At 47.2% G+C, this 21,992-nt stretch overlaps 1 protein-coding gene across 6 annotated transcripts in view; it reads right to left on the bottom strand.

The window, feature by feature from the left end:
- COL6A3 (collagen type VI alpha 3 chain) overlaps nt 1-17,288 on the bottom strand; it is a 92,249-nt gene extending 74,961 nt beyond the window's left edge. Inside the window, exons 1-2 of one of the 6 annotated variants that reach the window (XM_018040704.1) lie at nt 17,215-17,288; nt 16,730-16,961 (exon numbers count right to left, since the gene is read on the bottom strand). The gene's annotated coding sequence lies outside the window, so the exon portion shown is untranslated. Of the gene's footprint in view, nt 1-16,729; nt 17,016-17,214 lie in introns of those variants that run through there. The other 5 variants (XM_018040741.1, XM_018040698.1, XM_018040719.1 and 2 more) reach the window with 5 other exon arrangements.

The following is a 21,992-nucleotide window of genomic DNA, read 5'->3' as shown; positions in this document are numbered from 1 at the left end:
TCGCAGAGTGGAGCATGTCCAGAGATACTGAATTAGCAAGACTGAAGCCAGTCCTGAGAGCTGACAGCCTTGTAGCATGGTCTCCCTGCAAACTTGACATCCAGCCAGCCAGGGTCATGTCTGGATGGGCCCAGTAGCTGGTGGCACGCTCCCTTTTCCCTTCAAGCAAACACCACCTTCTTCCCACCCCGCACCTCACAGCGTCCCCACCCACAACACACCTTCGTCACCCTCCAATCTCCAGTGAGCTCAGCTCGAGGGTCTCGGCTTTTCCTAATGACCCTCCAAAGAACAGGCCTAGGTCTTCTCCACTTAGGTCCCCTTGTAAGACATCACCTCTTTTCTCTTCCCCTTGATCCAAGGCTCTGGTTTCCCCTGACTCTTTCTTAGGTTATGGATATCTGACCTGTGCAGTCTCACAGGACCCCATGCTTGGTATAATGGTTTGGTGTTGCTTAAAAGTCTTAATAACTTCAGGGCAAAGACCCTTCATGTTCGCTTTGCACCAAGCCCACAGATTCTGGAGCTGGTCCTTGCTGCATCTGTGCGTGTGAGTCAATGACTCTTCTTACCCCTACCCAGACTTGTCAGGGGTTCCCTGGTCAGAGGCTTGCATAGAAGCATTAGAGAGGAGTATGCCAATCAAAATTATTAGTTATTTTTTTCATTCATTCAAGTAGATATATTCAAACTGCAAACAAAAAAACAACCAAACCAACAGCGCCTATAAAGAGTTTGGGATAGACAGGCACGCATGGCTATACTCAAAGTGAACGACCAACCAATAAGGACCCGCTGCACAGCACAGGGAACCCTGCCCAATGCCGTGCAGCAGCCTGGAGGGGAGGGAGCCTAGGACAGTCCCTTCAACAAATGATGCTGGGAAGCCTGCATGCCCACATGCGAAAAGAAAAAGGAACCTGGATCCTTACCTCACAGCACTTACAAAGAACTAACTCAAAGTGGATTAAAAATCTAAATGTAAGACCTGAGACTCTTAAACTTTTAGAAGAAAATATAGGAGAAAAGTCTTCAAACCATTGGATTTGGTAATGATTTTTTCCATATGATACCACAAGCACAGACAACAAGAGCAAGGACAGACAAATGGTACTGTATTATTGTTGTCTAGTCACCAAATCATGTCTGGCTCTTTGCAGCCCCTGGACTGTAGCCCACCAGGCTCCTCTGTCCATGGGATTTCCCAGGCAAGACTACTGGAGTGGGTTGCCATTTCCTTCTCCAGGGGATCTTCGTGACCCAGGGATCAAACCCACATTTCCTACATTGCAGGTGATTCTTAACCACTGAGCCTCCAGGAAAGCCCAAATGAGAGAAGACCAAATGGTACTTTATCAAACTTTTCACAGCAAAGGAAACAGTCAACAGAGAGAATAGGCAACCTACAGAATGGGAGAAAATGTTTGCAAACCATATAACTGACAAGGGCTTCACATCAAGAATATATAAAGAGCACCCACAACTTTATAATGATAACAACAAACTCTGATTTAAAAATAAAGGACTTGAATAGACATTTCTCCAAAGAAGGCATACAAATGGCCAATAAGAATATGAAAGAATACTCAGCATCAGAGAAATGAAAATCAAAACCACAGTGAGATATTATCTCACACCCACTGAGATGGCCACTATCAAAAAGATAGTAAACAAGTGTTGATGAGAGTGTAAAAATACTGGAACTCTTAGGCACCATTAGTGTGAATGGAAAATGTTGCAGCCACTACAGAAAATTATATGGAGTTTCCTCAAAAAGTTAAAAGTGCAGTTACCATATAGCCCATCAGTCCTACTTCTGGGTATGTATCCAAAATAACTGAAAATAAGATTTTGAAGCGATATGTTCACACCCAAGTTTAACGCAGCGTTATTTACAATAGCCAGCAGATGGAAACAGCCACGCGTGCATACTCAGTCATATTTCACTCCTTGAGATCCCCTGGTCTGTAGCCCGCCAGGCTCCTTTGTCCATGGAATCTCCCAGGCAAGAATACTGGAAATGGTTACCATTTCCTCCTCCAGGGGATCTTCCCAACCCAGGAATCGAACCCACACCTCTTCCATCTCCTGCACTGGCAGGTGGATTCTTTACCACTGTGCCGCCTGGTCACAGGGTAGAAATAACATCAAATAAATGCCCATCAGTAGGTGAATGGAGAAAATGTGGCATGTATATATAAAGAAATATCATTCAGCCTTAAATAAAAGGAAGAAGTTTTGTCACAGGCTACAACATGAGTGAACTTTGAGGACAGTATGCCGACTGAAACGAGTCAATCACCAAGAGATTCCACTGACGTGGGGTATCTGAAATAGTCAAGCTATGAGAAATAGAGAATGGAATGGTGGTTGCTAGAGGGTGGGAGAGGGGAATGGGGAATCATTGTCCCATGGGTAAAGAGTTTCAGTTTGGCAAGATGAAAAAGTTCTAGACATCAGTTGTAAACAAGGTACATATAGATAACATGAATATACTGTTCACTTAAAAAGAATTAAGATTGCAAAATTCACATCATGAATGTTTTACTACAATTCCTAAAAAAAAAAAAAAGAAGTTACCTGTGGTTTTTAAAAACTATGGGTAATTCTGTACACCTAACAGAGTTTTGCCAAGAGAACACACTGGTCATAGCAAACACCCTCTTCCAACAACACAGGAGAAGACTCTACACATGGACATCACCAGATGGCCAATACTGAAATCAGGCTGATTATATTCTTTGCAGGAGAAGATGAAGAAGCTCTATACAGTCAGAAAAAACAAGACTGGGAGCTGACTGTGGCTCAGATCATGAACGCCTTAATGCCTAATTCAGACTTAAATTGAAGAAAGTAGGGAAAACCTCTAGACTATTCAGGTATGACCTAAATCAAACCCCTTATGCTTATACAGTGGAAGTGACAAACAGATTCAAGGGATTAGATTGATAGAAAGAGTGCCTGAAGAACTATGGATGGAAGTTCATGACATTGTACAGGAGGCGGTGATCAAGACCATTCCCAAGAAAAGAAATGCAAAAAGGCAAAATGGTTGATCGTCTGAGGAGGCCTTACAAATAGCTTGAGAAAAGAAGAGAAGCTAAAGGCAAAAGAGAAAAGGAAAGATATACCCATTTGAATGCTGAGTTCCAAAGAATAGCAAGGAGAGATAAGAAAGCCTTCCTCAGTGATCAGTGCAAAGAAATACAGGAAAATAACAGAATGTAAAAGACTAAAGATCTCTTCAAGAAAATTAGAGATACCAAGGAAACACTTCCTGCAAAGATGGGCACAATAAAGGGCAGAAATGGTATGGACCTAACAAAAGCAGAAGATATTAAGAAGAGGTGGCAAGAATACACAGAAGAACTATACAAAAAAGATCTCCATGACCCAGATAACCATGATGGTGTGATCACTCACCTAGAGCCAAACATCCTGGAATGAGAAGTCAAGTGGACCTTAGGAAGCACCACTGTAAACAAAGTTAGTGGAAGTAATGGAATTCCAGGTGAACTATTTCAAATCCTAAAAGAGGGATGCTGTGAAAAAGAGGATTGTGCTGCACTTAATATGCCAGCAAATTTGGAAAACTCAGCAGTGTCCATAGGACTGGAAAAGGTCAGTTTTCATTCCAATCCCAAAGAAAGGCAATGCCAAAGACTATTCAAACTGCCACACAATTGCACTTATCCCACATGCTAGCAAAGTAATGCTCAAAATTCTCCAAGACAGGCTTCAACAGTAAGTGAACCATGAACTTCCAGATGTTCAAGCTGGATTTAGAAAAGGCAGAGGAACCAGAGATCAAATTGCCAACATCTGTTAGATCATCGAAAAAGCAAGAGAGTTCCAGAAAAACATCTGCTTTATCGACTATGCCAAAGCTTTTGTGTGGATTACAACAAACTTTGGAAAATTCTTAGAGATGGGAATACCAGACCACCTTACCTGTATCCTGAGAAATCTGTATGCAGGTCAAGAAGCAACAGAACTGGACATGGAACAACAGACTCATTCCAAATAGGTAAAGGAGTACGTCAAGGCTGTATATTGTCACCCTGCTTATTTAACTTCTATGCAGAGTACATCATGCGAAATGCTGGGCTGCAATAAACATATGCAGATGACATCACCCTTATGGCAGGAAGTGAAGAGGAACTAAAGAGCCTCTTGATGAAAGTGAAAGAGGACAGTGAAAAAGCTGGCTTAAAACTCAACATTCAGAAAACTAAGATCATGGTATCCGGTCCCATCATTTCATAGCAAATAGATGGGGAAATAATGGAAGCAGTGAGAGACTTTATTTGGGGGGACTCCAAAATCACTGCAGATGGTGACTTCAGCCATGAAATTTAAAGACACTTGCTCCTTGGAAGAAAAGCTATGACCAACTTAGACAACATATTAAAAAGCAAAGACATTACTTTGCCAACAAAGGTCTGTCTAGTCAAAGGTATGGTTTTTCCAGTAGTCATGTATGGATGTGAGAGTTGGACCATAAAGAAGGCTGAGTGCTGAAGAATTGATGCTTTTGAACTGTGATGTTGGAGAAGACTCTTGAGAGTCCCTTGGACTTCAAGGAGATCCAACCAGTCAATCCTAAAGGAGATCAGTCCTGAATATTCACTGGAAGAACTGATGCTAAAACTGAGACTCCAATACTTTGGCCACCTGATGCAAAGAACCAATTCATTTGAAAAGACCCTGATGCTGGAAAAGATTGAAGACGGGAGGAGGAGGGGACGACAGAGGATGAGATGGTTGGATGGCATCACCGACTCGATGGACATGAGTTTGAGTAAACTCCGGGAGTTGGTGATGGACAGGGAAGCCTGGCATGCTGCAGTCCATGGGGTCACAAAGGGTCGGACAGGCCTGAGTGACTGGACAGAATTGTGCACCTGTAATGTAGCCGTCAGTTTAACAGGAATGGTGAAAATGTGGCATCTCCTTTCTGAGACATGACAGTCTTTAAGATGGGCCTCCCTGGTGGTTCAGTGATAAAGAGTGCAGCTGCCAGTGCAGGAGGTGGGAGCGCAGTCCCTGGACTGGGAGGATCCCCTAGAGAAGGAAATGGCAGCCCACTCCAGGATTCTTACCTGGGAAATCCCGCGGACAGAGGAATCTGGTGGGCTACAGTCCACAGGATCACAAGAGTCAGACACAACTTAGCAACCAAACCACCACCACCAATCTTTAAGACCTAAGTTTTCTCTAAAATAAGAAAACAATACAACTACACATCTTTTTAAAGCATATGTACGTGCCCCTATAATTAAATAACATAACATTTCCTTGGCACTAGAACACAACCGGAAAGGAAGAAAAAGTGTTTGCCAGCAAAATGTTAAGGTTTGGGGAAGAGGACTCGAATCTCAGGAAAGGGAAAAAGAATCTGATACAAACACTGAGGCCTGGAACAAAAGTTATTTCTGTCCCAACTGTTAATGTCATCAGAGCTGTGAAATCCGCTCCACCGAAGGCCTAGGCTTCTGTACCTGCTTGATCTTCCTACCTTGACTTTCCTCTTGCCATGGACATGCCATGGGCTGGGTGATTCCGTTTGCAGTTGTCCATTGTATACATAATTCAGGAATCCCATTGTCCCTTACTGCTGATGAAGACATGTTAAGGATGGTCTCAGGTTCTCCTGTTTCATTCTAGAGCAGTGGGACTAATGACAGCAGAGGCAAGTCTGTCTGGTAGAGACATGGCCTTGGCAGGGCACTGGTGTCTAGACGGACCTCGTAGCAAGACAGCACAGAGGGCAAAGGAGAGCAAAGAGCCCCTTGCTGAGGCGGTCACCCAAGGTTGTGGATGAAGTGGGCTCAGCCTCGTGGTTTTTCCTGTCTGAGGTCAGGCCCAGAGGGAGGAGCTGGGGGCCAGCTGTGAGGAATAGCAAGAGCCGAGTGTGGGCCCCGGGCCAGTCCAGCCTGCCAAACTGGTGGAATGGAAAAAGACAAAACTGTAAACAAGAGCATGGATTCCAAGTCCTGCAGTTGCTTTGGATGTCCCGGGGAAGTTGACCAAAAGTATCACCTGTGATAAGACACATTTACCCTGTGATTCAAATTCCAGGAGCTTGAAGACACAATACCAGTGGCTAATACAAAACCTCCCGTCAGTACAACTGTTTTTTTGGAAATGTATTAACAGTGAGAAGAAAAGGTTGTTCTGAAGATGATCAAAAGGCCAGTCATCAAGAGAACATATTTCTTTCCACAGTGAAGTGACAGCCAGTGGTAACATTCCAGCAACACAGCCCAGTCCTCTTGGCTTGAAATAGTTGACACGTGTTAGACAGGGATCTGTATGATATAGGAAGGGATTTCCCCAGCATCCAGAGCTTTTGTTCCACAGGGTCCCCAAACTGTAATCGAGTCCTGCTCGGTGCTCAGGGCAATCCCCACAGGCACATGTAGAAACCCACGCGTGGCTGGCTGCTCTGCTTTCTTCGCTATGGATGACCCACCAAGCCGCTGTCCCAGCACTGCCCCAGTGTTCTCTACCCTGGGAATCTTCCAGACCTTTCCATCCAGCCATACCTTTCTTTCTCAAATTCTGCTCGACCTATTCCTGAGTTGTCTTTAGGAAAAAAAAAAAAAAAAAGCACATACAGTATTTGTAGTCTTTGTAGGTTTTCTCAGTTGAGGATAGACACTTTAGAGCGGTGTAAAAGTACTTCGTACATATGCTACTCCTGATCCCTTCCCTTAAAAGTGAACGGCAGGTTTCTTTATCAGCAGTAATCATCCTACTAGAAAACTATTTTATGGGAAAATTGTCCACCTACATTATTTACATTTTACTGGATTCTTTCTAGAAATATAGCTTGTGCTTTTGAAGACAACTTGTAATATTCTAACAGGTCAAGAATCTTTTTTTTTTTTAACATGGATCCACAGATTTCAAAGGATTTGTCAACCTCCCACAAATGTATACAACATACCTGTGTCTAGGGGGGTCTCTGGGGACAGGGTCCATGTTCACCTGTGATTCTGGCCTCATCTCTTCTAACTACCCCCTGAAGTTTAAGCACCACTGCTTCAAGAAAAAGATCTGATGCAACTCTTCTAGGAGGTCCAGTTCAAGATGCAGGATTTTAAGTAGTAGTTTTGTTTTGGAATGAGGGCGTGAAAATAGTATAGGACCTCATTGCAAAGCACTGGACAATGTAATTCATGAAGAAAAAATAGGATATGAGACAAGACCTGTTCAGCCACTGGGTGTGGGATGGGGCCAGCTTCAGGCAACTGTGTAGACAGTCTTGACAGAGAGCATGGGTGAATTGGGCGTTGAGTGGTTTTTGCTGGTTTTGCTTGTTTTTAGCATCCCTACCTATATCTTGGGCTCCCCTTGTGGCTCAGCTGGTAAAGAATCCATCTGCAATACAGGAGACCTGGGTTTGATCCCTGGGTTGGGAAGGTCCCCTGGAGAAGGGAAAGGCCACCCACTGTGGTATTCTGGCCTGGAGAATTCCATAGACCTATATCTTACAGCAGGATCAGATCCAGCTTCATGGAACCCGTGTATTCTGCCATATCTTAAACACTAGGTGGGGTCTCTATTGACAAATTCTAAAATAATTGTCCAGTCTGATTTGCTGTTTACTTGCTAAGTCATGTGCAACTCTCTGAGACCCCTTGGACTATATGTAGCCTGCAAGGCTCCTCTGCCCATGGGATTATCCCAGCAAGAATGCCGGAGTGGGTTGCCATTTTCTTCCCCAGGGAATCTTCCCAGGGATTGAACCCACGTCTCCTACCCTGGCAGGCAGATTATTACCACTGAGCCACCAGGGAATCTTCTGAGGCATTAATTACTACTTATTCTCTAGGGAAAATGCGCTTTAAATTGATTGAAAAATATGTGTTAAGATTTTTATTTCAGAGATCTTAATCTCTCGTAGAGGAGACTTCTAAATGAAGTGCTTCTCATTGGGACACAAAGAAATGACAAGTATATACGGTGTGGTGCGATTGCCTCCCCTAAAATCTACCCAGATGTTGAAGAAAGGGAAAGAGAGGCGAAGACAGGAGGGGGAGGCAAGGAGAGGGCAAGGGGGAGATGCTCTCCCAGCTCTGGCAGCAAGAGAGAAGATCTGAATGCCGGATGGTGAGGATTCCAGGCTCCACGGATGATTAATGAGCTCACATGTTGGGCTAAGCTGAATTCCCAGGTGGGAAGAATGCCTTCAGCTCCCCCACAGTCGTCCTGCTGCAGTGCTTGGGAGCCGGTCATGTGGCTCAAGCATGCCCAGCCCAGCTGCTGAAGATTTGTGCATGGTTTTGTTTGCAGCTAAATCTCTCCTATTGTTTATCATGTCTTGGCATCCCACTTTTTACAACTGAAGTTCTTGGCAACCAATCTTGGAGACTTTTTTCTTTCATTTAGATTATTAAAAGATGTCAAACATCATCTCCCCAAATGATCACCCAGCTTGTCCGTTTTAATAAGGAGGAACAAGGCAGCCACTCCCTGCCCTTCATTGTCCTCCTCTAACTCTCCCTCCCACGCCCAAGAAACAGAGACAAGAGGGCACAAGTCATATTTGCTAAGCCCCTGTCTCAGCGGTGGGATCCCATGCCCTCCTCCCACAGCTCCATGGCCGTGTTTTCCTTCATTTTATAGCTGGGAAACTGAACCCAGGTGAGACTAAGTGTTTTGTCCACTGCCACTTAAAAACAAGATTGAACCAGAATCCTACGGAAAGTTTGCGTTTCCAAAGCCCAAAGGCAGGAAATGCTAAGAGGCTGTGCCAGACTTGGCCCCAGTCTCAAGGAAACTCCCCATGTCTTTTCTTTGGCGGGGGTGGGGGGTGCGGGGGTGGGAACAGACCTAATTTCTTCGGTGGTGACAAACCACAGATTCTGTATCAACAGAATTCATTTGTCTGCTGCTGTCCTTTCAAATATGAAAAAAGTCAGAATTGGCTGCCTAAGACCCTTGGGTTGGATGGGGTGTTATGCAGCTTTGTGTCATAGATCCTATGATCCAGTCCTATGATCCAGTCCTATGAGCCAGTCATAGGACTTCATTCAATTCTTATCTTTCTATTGAGCATTAGTAAGCCTTTTTTTTGTTTTTAAACTGGTCTCATTCTAAAAAGAATTTGAGATGCCTTTTTCCTTTTCATAGCTGTCCACTTGAAACTTAAAAAGACACCTCTCATTATGAAGATTACTCTCCATGGCCCTTCAACTCAAAATTGCATTCAGAGTCCAGTGACATTCCCAAGCTATTCTGCAATTTCATGAGATTAATTTTCATTAAGTCTACTCAAAAGCTTTTTCATTTTCCATGTCTGGAAATCTTTTTTAAGAAAGAGACACACATGCACACAAGGAAATCATTTTCCAACAAAGACTTAAATGTATCCAGAGCTCCCATTTTGAAGTCATTTATTTAGCCTTCTCCAAGCACTGCTTTTTAAAACCAGGCTGGTCCTCCTATCAAGTTCTAGCACTCTGTTAACTCCTGACTGTCCTGTTTTATGTGGGTGCTGCGGAAATAGTGGAAGACCGCAGCCAGAGAGCCCCGCCATCTGCTGTGAGATGAAAAGTCACATTTCTCTCAACCCCGGGGGCTTCCAACTTGCAGCACCCTATTCTCTCTCTCTTTCTCTTGCCCTTCTGCTCTTTCTTCTTCTCTTTATTTTCTGAATCTTGGGGAAAATTCTTGTCCCAGAGAGGAAGCTAAAAGAGGGTTTATTAGATCCTTCAGTTAGGGAGGGAGGACATGGGAATTTAACATATTACTGCTACTGAAAGAGCTTTGGGGGAAACTTCTAAAGCAAGCAATTTGGAACAACTGTAAGAAGACCCCCTCCAAAGAAATGCATCAGAAGCTTCTTTTGTACCATTTATTTTACAATTTGAACCTCACATTTCCATTCCATGAAGTTGTGCTACAGAAGAAAATATCAGCCACACATTCGCATCTGTAAGCAATCATCTCCCAGGCTCTGAAGGTGTGTCCTATGACAGCGAAACTTAATTCTTCTGATCTTAAGTGTCAGCCTGGGCTCACTGCCACTTACTGGTGTCCTTGTCAGACACTGAGTATCAGATTCAAGACCTCTGGATCTTCCTGGTAATGTCATGTAAAACAATGTCTGTTCATGTCTTAGCCACTGTAAACAGTGCTGCTATGAACACTGGGCTACATGCATCTTTTCAATTTAGAGTTTTTGTCTTTTCCAGATACACACCAGGAATGGAATTGCTGGATCATACAGTCGACCTATTTTTAGTTTTTTAAGGAAATTCCATGCTGTTCTCCATAGTGGCTGCACCTATTTATATTCCCAACAGTGTAGGAGGCTTCCCCTTGCTCCACACCCTCTCCAGCGTTTACCATCTGTAGACTTTTAGTGTCCATCGACAGATAAATGGATACAGATGTGGTATATATGCCCAGTGGAATATTCCTCGGTCATAAAAGAGAATGAAATCGTGTCATCTGCAGCAACATGAATAGACCTGCAGATTATCATATTAAGTGAAGTAAGTCAGGCAGAGAAAGAGGAATAACATGATATCACTTATATGTGGAATCTTAAAAAATGATACAAATGGACTTATTTACAAAACAGAAGCAGGCTCACAGACATAGAAAACAAACATGGTTACCAAGGGGGAGAGGCGTAAATTAGGAGCTTTAAGATGAACAGATACACAGCACTGCATATAACATAGACACACGGGAAGGACTCCCTGCATAGCCCGGGGAACTGTTTCAGCAGGAAGTGGCCACCCACTCCAGCATTCCCGCCTGGAAAGTCCCCTGGACAGGGGAGCCAGGTGGGCTGCAGTCTCCCGGGTTGCCCTAAGAGTCAGACGGGACTGTCTGAGCACACACAGGGAACTCTACTCAGTATTTCGTGGTAACATAATGGAGAAGAATCTGAAAAAGAACATGTATGTGTAACTGAATCACTTTGCTGTATACCTGAAACAACATGTAAATCAACAGTATACTCCAATTTTTAAGTGCCTGTTAGGAAAAAAAGGAAAAAAACAAAGTCTGTTCAGCAGCTCGTACACTGGAATAGAGCGATCCGGAAAGGAAAGATGGGACTGTGCCCTCACAGGTAACCTCCTCCCAGAACGAGGGCCCGTGAGGCTCTGCCAAGCACCGTCTGGGGCCACCTTCCTTTTCCCCATAAAGGCACCTTGAAGAACCTCCAGATTAACCACCCAGATATTCGGAAATTTATTTAAAGACATATTGCTAGGGTCCAAGATAATAAACACGAAGCAGGAAGTTCCACGTTTGCCGTGGTTGGAAAAACTAGATAGCACGATGCACACGTAAATAACTTTCTACCCTTTTAAATGTGAGGTTTTTCTTGCTAGTGACAAGCATTAGGCAGAGACTAGTTCAGATTTAATGTAAGGGAAGAGAATGCCTTAGAAGATGCTTCAAGAGGAATTGCAGGAACGTCCCGTTCCATCCCTGCCACGTGATACATGGTGCTGTCGGCTCCAGGGCAGATGCCAGTATGTCCTCCCTGCCTGCGCCAGCCACGAACTAGGGGCCACTGGCCTCTCCAAACCATGGGGTTCCGTTGTAGGACTGTTCAAACAAAGCGGCTAAAATGGCCTCAGATGGTAAGGGAATCTTAACCATTTTTGTTTGTTTTCTAATTTGATTCATGTTGAAGTCCAGATAATTATTTTAAGTAGTTCATTTTAATTAAATTTAAGTAGCTGATAAAATATCACCGTGGATTTAGTATAATAGCTTGGAAAAAATCGACTGCATTCCCGTCTCAGTCAGTAAAGGTCAGTCCATCTCTCCCAGCCGCCCCAGCTTTGCGTGTAGAATGAGGCTGACTCCCGATGCTCTGACCAGCAGTGGTCCTGCGGCTGCTTTTCCATCTGTCACCCTAGGCTCTGACTGCTGGTGGGTTTCCTTCTGCCCCCATGAGAAACAGAGAGCCCACCAAGTGCTGGTTGGGGGGTGTCTGTGGGCTTAGCTGAGCTGGCTCTGGGCTGCTGAATCAACTGATGAGGATTGCAGAAGAGAAAGCCCATTTCCTGGAATGGCTTCTCTTGAGACCTGAGTCATCTCCAGCTGCTGTTCAGTTCTGCATTTGAAATTAAATCAGTTCACAAGCTCTCCCTTTCAGTGGCCAATGCTCGATGCCCAGGGTCCGTGAAAACCGAGGGTATGGGCTGAACCAGGGGGGCTGGACAGAAGCACTTCTTTCAGACCTTTCCCTAGCCACACCTACCTTGCAGATGTTTCTCTGTACTTCATGAAACATCTTAAAATTCAGGAGAACACCAGGATCACACTATGTGAAACGCAGCCAGGCCCCAACGAAAGACTAACAGCCTTCGGGAGAGGGCTTGGCAGAACTTTTCATACTTGTCCTATTTTTCTGCTTTTTTCTTTTCTTTCCAGATTTTTTTTTTTTTTTGAAGCAACAATTACCTCTCTGCTAAATAAAATATGATACTCTATAAAAGATTGGTCGATGGCCAAAACAAGCACCTTTCTTCTCGTGATACTCCAAAATGTACTCCTGAAGGTGTGTTCTCATGTTATATTCCTGGTCCTCAACAGCCACCTGTGAGAGCACACTGACATGTCCAGGAGATGCTGATTCTGCTTTGGGACCCAGATCAGGAAGATTCCCTAGAGAAGTGAATAGCAACCCACTTCAGTATCCTGGCCTGGAGAATCCCACAGACAGAGGAGCCTGGCGGGCTGCAACCCATGGGGTCGCAAAGAGTCGAACACGGCTGAGCAACTAATACTCTGGGGACCTCAGACAAGCAGTTCACCCCTCTGGGTTCCATTTCTTCATCTGAGGTGTCAAGGGTGTGGGCAGAACATCCACCAAGGTAGTAATTTGGGGATATTTCAAGTAGCCAAACGGAAGTCAATAGCCTGCCAAAGTCAATAATTTGCCCTAAGGCAAGGGCAGGGCCGGAGTCTTAGTCATTTTTGTCCCCTCCTCCCACCCCAGAGTTCCCTGCCCTGGAGCACAATGGGGTTTATTAAGCTTAAAGCAATATGAGACGCATGGGCCAAAGTTTGGGAGTTACTGGGTTAGTTCCGTCTTAACATCCCTTCTATTTCTAAAATTCAGAAATCCTACCCGGATACAGTTCTGAGAAAGCGTCGTGTTAATTTAAACTCTTTCTCAGTAGATACCAGTAACATGCTTTCTCTAAAAGTTCTTACTTGGTTAACGCCCTTGCATGAGGGTACTTTAGAATACAGCCTGCTTCACCGCAAGCAGCCGTTCACCTCAAAAGAAAATAGTGAAATCCTAACGGTACATTTACTTCAGATATTAGTCACATTTCTTTTAAAACTAGGTATTGAAACAGTCTCTAGGTGGGTCCCAACGCGACCCAACGAGCTCTGCTGAGACGTAACTCAACAGATTGCCTGTGAGCCCCCAGACTCCCTGCACCGCGCAGGGCTCAGAGGGATGCGTCGCCCTCTAGAGGACAGAAAGCAGAATGCACGTTCAGGAAAAGCTTTCCCAGGAGGAAGACACTAATTCACCTTTTCCCGTCCTTCCCGAAACAGACCAACGAGGCCAGAAGGTATTCAAATTACATTCTCAAAAATTAATGAATTCCCCAGAAGAACTCCTCTTTGCAAATCGGGGTGCGGCGGGTGCTCCCTGAATTTCAGATGGTCATCACCCCTGGTTCAGAGGGGACAAACAGTGGTTTTTTTCTTAAAAGGGTAGGATCATCTCCCTGATGTTTGGAAAGAGAGAATCCGTATCTAGAAAAGTGGATGAAGACAGCCCAAGACTGTCTGAAGAAGCAGGAACTTTTTTAAGCTTCCCTGCTTGAAAACCTGCATCATTTTTGAGCGTTCCTTTCCTTAGTGAGAGCTGCTAATGGGATTTTTTTAAATGCCAGCTCCTCGGGTCTTCAGCTATTTACATAGCAGTGGTGTGGGTGTTACAGCCTGCTGTCCACAGCAAAGACACCGTGAAAATTTCGCTCCTGTAGGTTTTGGTGGAAAGGCTGCTGGGACAGAAAGTCCCCTTCAGATGGGAACCCGCCCAAGATTCTTCCCCAAGAGATAACCGATCCCTGGGTTCTTCCAAAAAGGAAACTGACACTACTTTTCAAGTGAAACGTTTGCCTAAAGTGATTAGCATGTGGGCAAGACAGCCTCCTGCGAATTCAGGACCTCCCAGTGGATTTTAAATCCTAAATGTGGAATTTCACATAAAACTGGATAATGACAAAGATCACTTTAACCAGTTGAGTGAGGGCATGGATGAAGCCTCCCGGGCGAAACTCTGCTAACTTTCAAAAGGCAGGAGGTCTGATTTCAAGCTGGCTTTAAAATCAAAGTCAGATGGGGAGCCTCCTTGGAGCCACAAACCCACCATCAATTGTCCGTTGAATAGAGGAGTTTCTTTCTACTTTATCATCAGTGATGTATTAGGTTCTAAGGTACAAAATCACAGATGGCACTTATGATGAGCGAATGAGAAGCAGTGAATCCTCAACACTTTGAAAACGAAGGGAGGTGCAGAAATAAGAACAATTCCTATTCAGAAAGATGCTTATCTGGCATCAAAAGCATCCTTAAGACCCCCAGTTTGGATATTCACCATATATCTCACCCACTAAGGGCCACAAGCATGGTGGGGTGGGGCACACACCCTCCCAAGTGCTGGAAGAGCCGGGGGCCAAGGGCTAACATTCTAGAGGCTTCCCCAGCCACCTCCCAGGAAGGTGGGGGTGGCCACACCCTCCATTTCCCCCACTGGAAAAAGAAGAGCCACCCTCACCACCCTGTGATAAGACTCTCCCCCAAGCCTCCTCTCCACCCAGGATCTTCTTAATGATTTTTTCACTGCCATGAGTGGAGAAAGAAAAATAATAATAATAATACACCTTCTGGTAATGGAAAACCTTTGCCTTAACAAAGAAGAGCTCGAGACCATGTGATCATTCCTAGATCTTGAATTCCTACAAACACCCCTCACCTTCCCACCCCTCTGCCTTCACCCTCAGCAAAGTCCACGCAGGAATGGGGCAGAATGCAGGTCCCATCCCTCTGGGCCCCATCCCCAGAGGTGGCCTGAATGCGGGAAGCCAGCTCAGCTGCTCTGGTTGCAAACCCAGGTCTGTTCTGGGGACCAGCTCTCTCGCCTGGCACTCCTCTCCCTGTTAGCTGGGAGAACCCTGGGGAGCATACACCAGTTCCCCCGTCACTTTTCATAGACTATGACAGGAGGGCATTCTCTCCTGGGAGAACGGAATCAAATGGCACATTTCAAATTGCGATGCAAGCTAGTAAGGGGGCCTCCACGGTTGGGCCGTCTGCCTCCCAGAAATGGTAAAGACTGGACTGCCTTCTGAGCCGCCTACTGGTGCCACGGCCTCTGCAAGTAACTGAGTGTCTCAGAGCCCAGGAGCATCTTTAAAGCCAGGGAGCCGCACCTCAGCACTCCCACCAAGAGTCTCTTCCTTTCTCTTTAGCCCAGCCAAAGAGCTCAGGAGTTCCAATAGCATCCAGCAACCAGCTGGTTTTCAATAACATTTTGCTTAGGAACAAAAAAAAAAACCACACAACCTGATTTTAAAGTCATTTCTGTTCAGTTTTTTAAAGTCACAGAGATGGGGGATCCCTGAGTGAGAACTGTCTCTCCCTTTGGGGTCCGAGCACCCTTGTAGCTATGGGACCCAGTGGTTCTCGTGCAGAGTTAACTGTTCAGCAAGAGAAGCAGCTGGCAAGGGCCAGCTCCTCCGAGTCCCCACTGGGTGGAGGACACTCCCCTGCGTCCAGAGCAGTTTGTTCTTGGGGTCCAGACCAGCCTCTCAACTCGCTCCTCGCTCCTCGGGCTGACTGTGAAATGCCAATCTCTGTTCACAGCCCCCAGGGCTCCGCTGGGCCCTCCCAGGGAGCCCACCGCACACAGTAGCCCCTGACACAGGTCCCCAGAGCAGACTCGTGACTATCAGGGAACACTTTCCATCCTGGGCGAGAGGACCGGGGCCCCACCCTCCCAGCCGGGGAACAAGCCCCAGGGCCTCCAGGCTTGGCACGCGCCACACATCTGGGCAATGCAGGCCGGCTCGTGGCCCCAGGGGCCCTGCCTTATCCACCAGGCCTGCTGCCCAAACACCAAATTCCTTCTCCTCCTCTGACCCTGGCAGCTCCTTTAGGCAACCCCAGAGGGGACCAAGGCACCAGCAGTGACTTCAGATTCCTGAAAAGATGGAGCCCTGATGGTGAGAGCTGAGGAGCCTCCACCTGCCCCTTGCCCGGACAGCAAAGTCACCCCCGTCTCCCGGTGGGCGACAGAGGCGCTCAGCCAGCCCCCCGACACGGGCCACCTCGGAGAGAGTCTCTCCAAAGTGGCTCTGGGATCCCTGCACAGGCACTTCTGCAAACAAAGCCGATTCTCAGATTCCAGCTGAGCTTTCGGAGGAGGAGGCAACGTCAAATAAAATAAACCGTGAGCCCAAAAAGCAGAGAAGGATGGGCAGGACAGACCGCACTGCAGGACTCGGGAGCTCCAGCCCTCGGCCCCGCCAGGGGAGACCCAGGTGGCACACACGGAGAAAGGAAAAATCAGCTGGAGCTTCCAGAGACCGCAGCTCCTACTGAAAAGGGACTCTCAGGGCACAAACCTGAGAGCCATCAAGACGCGGTCAGCGGGGTTTGAAGCCCTTCCCTCTGGCCACAAACCCGAAACCGGGGGAACAGGGGCGAATGGGGCACTTACCCTGAGCAAACCTGGAGAAGCCTGCGTCCCTGGGCTTCGATATTCAGTTATGTGCGATTCTGACGCATGGTTTTCCCCCACGGGCTGCGTCTCCTTTCCCTTCTGCAGGAGAGGGGGGACCCCGGGCGGGGAGAGGGGACCCTGGGCGGGCGGAAAGCTGCTCTCGTGGTCTTCGCAGGAGGCTGGCGCGCGGGAGAACTGAGCGGCCTTTGGTGGAGGACTGAGCTGCAAACTGGACGGGGTCCAGGGATACAGTCAAGGCTCCCTCCAGCTCCTCCTCCTCCCTCCTCCGCCCCCTCCTCTCCCCCTCCCCAGCGGGCCTGCCCCAACACTGTAAATGAAAACCAGGCTCCTGCTCTGTCGCTTCTGGCCTGGACCACGAGCTGATGTCACCTCGGAAGGCTGTCTTCACCCCACGAGCCCAGAGCTGGACGCCTGCAAACCCCAACTCTTGAAAAAAAAAATCCACCCCTTCTACTCATCACCTTTGGGGCTGGGCCCCCGGCGGCCACAAGGAGAATGAATTCTGGAATTTTTTTCATGGGTCTCCATGGTTTTCCAGCAGTGTTTCCCAACACCATCTGAAAGGAAAACAGGAAATGCAGTCTCCCCCGTCCACCCTTACCACACCCTCCCACTTCTTGAAGTTTCTGAATTGAGACTTCTCCTAATAACCTCCCCTTTCAGATATTAAAAAACCAGCCATTAAAATCGCCTTGGCGTTCGGCTAACCAAAGCTCTGTTTGCCAGTGAAAAGGCAAGAAAAAAAAGGCTACATCCTTTTTTTTCTCTTTGGTCATTCTGTGTATAATGATTCTGATTGTGAAGCGAAAGGTCCCAACTCCAGGACACACACAAGGGGAACAAGAAGGGTTATCATGCTCAGATTTACAGGAAGACCCTTGAGAAAGAACTTGTGTTTCTGCAAAGCTGGTGCAGTTCACAGTGCTTTGATATGCGTTATCTCTCTCCACCTTTGAAATAGATACAGGTCATGTTTTCTTAAGTGAGATTATGGTCCCATTTGACAGATGGGAAGAACCTGGCTTTGTAGCAGAGCTCAGATCAGAATTCTGGCTGTGGACGCCTTAAACTTCTCACTGCCCACCCATCACGTGACCCTGCTGAAAAGTCATGTGAAATATCAAGAGACATCTGCAGAAACAAATTTATTGTTACCAGGGAGTGGAGGTGGAGACGATAAGTTGGGAGACCGGGACTGACATACACACATGATTATATACAAAACAGAGAATAAGGACCTACTGCATAGCAGAGGGATCTCTTCCCAATACTCGGTAATGATCTATATGGGAAAAGAATCTAAAAAAAAAGAGTGAAGGGAGCCCTCTTGCACAGTTGGTGGGAATGCAAATTGATACAGCGACTCTGGAGAACAGTATGGAGATTCCTTTAAAAAACTAAGAATAAGACTACCATGCGACCCAGCAATCCCACTACCGGGCATAACGCTTGAGAAAAGCATAATGGAAAAGGACACCTCTACCCTCTAGTCGCAGCACTATTTATAGCTAGAACATGGAAGCCACCTAGATGCCCATCAACAGAGGAGAAAGATGTGGAGCACACACAGCGGAGTGTTGCCTGACTATATGAAGGGATGCACGTGAGTCGGTTCTAATGCGGTGGATGAACCTACAGCCTTTTACACACAGTGAAGTAAATCAGGAAGAGAAAAGCAAATAATGTATATTAATTCATATGTGTGGAATCTAGAAAGACAGCACTAAGGATGGTACTCGCAGGGCAGCGAAGGAGACGCAGACATGAAGAACAGACTTTTGGACCCTGTGGGGGAGGGAGAGGGTGGGATATCTGAGAGTAGCTTGGAAACAGACATATTACCATATGTAAAATAGACAGCCAATGGGAATTCCCTGTCTGACTCGGGGAGCTCAGACCTAGAGGGGCGGGATGGGGAGGCAGCTTCAAGAGCGAGGGGACATATGTATACCTAAGACTGATTCATGTCAGTGCATGGCAGAAACCAACACAATATTGTAAAGCAATTACCCTCCAATTAAAAATAAAATTAAAAAAAATTTTAAAGAACTCTTTTCCTTAAAAAAAAAAAAAAGAGGAGTGGCTATATGTATATGTATATATATCAGATCCACTTTGCTGTACACTTGAAACTAACACAGCTTTTTAAATCATACCTCAATAAAAAGATCTTTTAAAAAGAGAAAGCGAGACATCTGAAGGATACTTTTCACTTGGAGATCCTTCCAGAGCAAGTTTGGGGAGTCAAGGTATCATTAACCCCTTTCCAGACGATTTCCTGCATTTAGGGAGGAAGGGAAGATGGTACAGGTGAGACGGTGCCCACTGTCCCCCTGCAGCTCAGGGGCCCCCCTTACTCACTCACCGGAAGGCTCACCCCTTCTCTACACCCCAGGGGCTCGGCTGGAAGAATGTCAGGATGGGGACAAAGAGCTGGACTGAGGTGCCTCCCTGCCCGTCTCCTGCAGGGGAAGAAGAAATGAACGGGGGCTCTGAGCAGGAGCAGCACGGCCCACGTCACGTGTGGGCAGTCAGGGTTCCCACACAGGAAAGCACATGTCCCAGCAGCGTCCCCACTTGGAGGGGCTGGCATGGACTCGGACCCATGGGCCAGGACACGCGCTGCCACTTCACTGGCTGGGTCTGCGGGAGCCACCTCTGCAAGGCACATCACAGGCTGCAGATGAGGAAACATTCGCTCACCACTTTCTGTCCCAAGCAGCACCACCCAGAGAGGTTCACAGAACAGGTGTGGCCTCTGTATCTCTGTTCAGCGGTTCCTTTTTTCAAATACCAATACAGCTATTTCTTTTCAAAATCACAGAGGATATACATTCCTTGGTATTAAGAATGACTATCAACATTATTTAAACAGCAATGGCAATGCATCATTTAGAACAAGCATTAAAGAAACTGAAGTGAAGTGAAGTCGCTCAATCGACTCTTTGCAACCCCATGGATAGTAGCCTGCACCAAGCTCCTCCGTCCATGGAATTTTCAAGGCAAGAGTACTGGAGCGGTTGCCATTTCCTTCTCCAGGGTAAAGAAACTAAAACCCTTGCTTAATCAGAACCAGGTCTCCGTAATATTTAACTGTAACTAATCACTGACAATCTAGACTCTCGCCAACAGAGCCCGTGGTCACAGAAACTTCTGGAAGCTGGCAGCCTTTGGTGGAAACCCTCCCACATCCTCCCAGGCACTCAGCAGAGAGCACTGTGGCTCCCATGGGTTTCTCACTGAATCACTGGGATCCGGGATTCTCGGTGAAATGACCAGTTCCTCCTGCCACCTGGTTCCAAGACAAAACCATCCCAGAAGTCAGCTCTGACCGCAACATCGACGGTCCTGGGTCTGGGCCTGGCAGCCCCCCAAGGGAACTCAGAAGTCACCGAATCTCACAGTCTGGTTTCCCCGTAACTGCTGTGTTGAACCCACACTGGTACTTCCTCCCTTCTCCTTCTGCACAAGTTAGAAACTTGTGACCCCTCTTTCCCAGGCTCCACTGTAGCTAGAGCTCCGGGTGAGGAGGCACTGGAGTGATACTGGGGACGGGTATGGGGGTGGGTTGGGAGGTGGTGGTGATTTCTCTGCTCCTTAGGCTGGTCTTTTCCCTGGCGGCCAGTATAGAATGGGGCTCTAGCCCCTCCCAGACCCCTTCCCAGGCCAGGACAGCTGCCTTAGCCGCAGCTCCCTCCTTGGAAGATTACCACCAGCTGCTGGAAGCTGCCTCTTCGGGAGGCGTTGGGGTGGGTGTGGTGGGTCTAAGGGAGACCCCAGCTTCCTGGGTGCCAAGGGGGAGTTACAGGGAGGTGGTGAAGGCAGCAGGCTCCCTGACGGCTCAGTGATAAAGACTCTGCCTGCAGTGCAGGAGACCCAGGTTCGATCCCTGGGGCAGAACGGTCCCCTGGAGAAGGGGACGGCAACCCACTCCAGTATTCTTGCCAGGAAAATCCCATGGACAGAGGGGCCTGGAGGGCTGTATTTAGTCCCTGTGGTCACAGAGTCAGACACAAGTGAGGGACACAGGCCCCCATACTGTGAAGGCAGTAGCGACAGCCAGACCCCAAAGTCCAGCATGGCGTGGAGTAGGCTGCGGACTGCCCTGCCCCGTCTTCCTTCCCATAACCCTGGATCGAAGCCGTGATCCTAAACTCGGGCTCCGAAGTGCAGCATCCTGCTTCCCCACCTCCCAGAATGGAGCGGAAGGCGATGCTGGATGGCCCTGGGAATTACTCCCGGAGGCCCCGCCCCGGCTCATGCCGCTGACCCCTCCTGATCATTCCCCGAGATGGATCCCTTTCTGCTCACAGTAAGGAGAGAGGTTTCTGTTTCCTGCCTGAAACCCCGACTGGTACAGATTATTACATCAGCTCTGAAGCTTCCTGCAGTTCCAGCAGCCTGTGCTTATGTATTTTATATGACTGAACAAAAAGGGAATAGCGCTGTGCCCAAACGGGACTGTAGATGTAACACGTGTGCCGTCAGCCTCTGGCTCAGTGACGCACAGAGTTTCCTGTACCCAGTGGCCTCTCAGCCTGTGAGTCTCTTCCCTTGAATGCGGGCTCTGTTGTTTGTCTTGCACTTCTGTCTTGGCGCTTCTTTCTGATAAAGCCTCTCTGCCCTTTGCAGACTTCATTGCACTAGCGAACACACAGAGTCGGCCCACAGGGACACAAGCTCTTCCAATGAATTGCTCTGTCTCAGCCATACATGTGGAAGTCTACACTTAAATGGATTTCAATTTCATTTTTAGAAGAAATGTGAAATGTCTTCTCCTCCAATGCCGTCTCTTCCTTTTCACTGAAGTCCATGCTGAGGGGGAGGAGAATGTACCTAACACCACTCGCGTGACCCTGAAACTGTAACTGGCATCACAGTTGACATGGAGCCCCAGGGAGCTCATGAGAATCTTAAGAAATAACCCTGACAGACGCCTTGGGAGCAAGGGGTCGGATGATTCACAACCAGCTCACAGGAATGAGCTTCTGTAAGTGCATGTGAGTTAAGCCCTTTTCCATTTGGTGTCCTCAGTAATCCCCTTGGATCAGTTCTCTACTTCCACGCCCATCCCCTGTTGGTTGCCATAGCAACCAGCATCCCATAACAGGCACCGATAGCACTAACAGAGTGTAAGGGAGCCAGAAGCCCCTGCCACGGTGGCCAGAGCCTCCAGTTCAGAGCTGTGTGCTCCAGGGCTTCACCCTCTGAGCTCAGGGCCTCTTGACAAGTCAAGGGG

The sequence above is a fragment of the Capra hircus genome, chromosome 3 (genome assembly GCF_001704415.2).
Source record: "Capra hircus breed San Clemente chromosome 3, ASM170441v1, whole genome shotgun sequence".
Taxonomy (NCBI): Eukaryota; Metazoa; Chordata; class Mammalia; order Artiodactyla; family Bovidae; genus Capra; species Capra hircus.
Note: the sequence above shows the minus strand (reverse complement) of the source record. Positions and strands in the feature narration are given on the sequence as shown.